At 35.2% G+C, this 1,687-nt stretch overlaps 1 protein-coding gene across 1 annotated transcript in view; it reads left to right on the forward strand.

Annotated features, from left to right (window-relative positions):
- LOC107712372 (rabankyrin-5) overlaps positions 1–1,687 on the forward strand; it is a 19,178-nt gene that overhangs the window by 3,893 nt on the left and 13,598 nt on the right. The window lies entirely within an intron of this gene.

Below are 1,687 nucleotides of genomic sequence, written 5' to 3' on the forward strand. Positions count from 1 at the left end.
AGATGCAGGTTCACACACGCAACTTTCATCTCTCTCTCTCTCTCGCTCTCTTCCTCTCTCGCGCGCTAATTCAAGTAAATGATATAATTAGCCTAATTAATTCAAATAAATGCGATCTTATAATGATTCTGTTTCTTTACATGTATTTGCTTACTGACCGTTGAATGCAATCGTGAAATACAGCATTTTTTAAAAATTGGCTATTCGTTGTGGAAAAAAAAAAAAAAAAAAAAAAATTACTCAGCAGCGGTGACAACCCGACCAGGCTACAATAGTCCAAATATAAGTACTTATTATAAGTGTACCGTAGTGATTCAGAATAAGACAAAAACGCCGTTTGGAAGATGAATTCATGATGTACTCGCTCATTATATACATTTTGCACATTTTGAACACAGAAAAAGTTACATAGTGCTGCTTTAAAATCTGCTATCAACATGACATTCGGAGACAGGGTACACAGATGTGTTAAAATAGTAGAAATTTTACAAAAAAATATTCATAACGGATGCCTTTGGTCGTCTATAAATCATGATAAGAATAGTGGGACATACATACCACTGCATAGTTTTTAAATTATTAAATAATAGACAAAATCTTAGACATCTTATAAGTGATTTATTTGAGCACTAGAAAAATTAAATAATATTTTTTTTTTGTGAAAAAAAAAAAAAAAAAAAAAGATTTCGGGGTCTGGTTCGGGCTCTAAATTTAACTGTGCCGGTCGGGTCGGGTCAGACGATCTCGGGTACGGGCTGGGTTCGGGCTTCACTTTAAAGCCCGTGCAGACCTCTAAATCCAGATGTGAAAAATGGAATTTACTGTACAATACGGAATATCACAGAATTTGACAAATTTTGGATGGATACATCAAAAGTAGGTCAGTACACTTAAATCAAAGCGTGATATGGACTAGTGTCTGTGAATATTAAAGCAGCACTATGTAACTTTTTCTGTTCAAAATTTGCAAAATGTATATAATGAGCGAGTACATCTTGAATTCATCTTCCAAACCGCGTTTTTGTCTTATTCCGAATCACTACGGTACACTTATAATAAGTACTTATATTTGGACTATTGTAGCCTGGTCGGGTCGTCACCGCTGCGGAGTAACACATACCTGCGTGAATCGCCAGAGACATAAACTTAGAGAAGTAGCTCAGGTTGGAATGTTCTTCCGCGGGATGTGTGCAGTTCTGTTTATTAACCGCTAGAGCGCCAAAAGTTACATAGTGCTGCTTTAATTAAAGAATCCTGAAAAAAAGTATCACAGGTTCCAAAAAAATATTAAGCAGCACAACTGTTTCCAGCACTGATAATAAATCAGCATATTATTATAATTTCTGAAGATTATGTGACACTGAAGACTGGAGAAATTATGCTGAAAACTCAGCTTTACATCACAGCAATAAATTACATTTTACAATACATTCACACAGAAAACAGTTATTTTAAATTCCAATAATATTTCACAATATTACTGTTTTTTCTGTATTTTTGAATAAATTAAATGCAGCCTTGATGAGCAGAAGAATCTTCTTTAAAAAAAAAGTCTTACTGATCCCAAACTTTTGAACTGAGTGGATGTGTGATAATAAACGGGGAGCAGCTCATGCCAGCATTAATCCGTTAAAGAGCCCAATCCCTAGACAGGACACCTAGACCCCTGAACCCTAAACAGTGAACA

Source organism: Sinocyclocheilus rhinocerous, unplaced genomic scaffold (genome assembly GCF_001515625.1).
Source record: "Sinocyclocheilus rhinocerous isolate Xijiao unplaced genomic scaffold, SAMN03320098_v1.1 scaffold298, whole genome shotgun sequence".
Classification (NCBI taxonomy): domain Eukaryota; kingdom Metazoa; phylum Chordata; class Actinopteri; order Cypriniformes; family Cyprinidae; genus Sinocyclocheilus; species Sinocyclocheilus rhinocerous.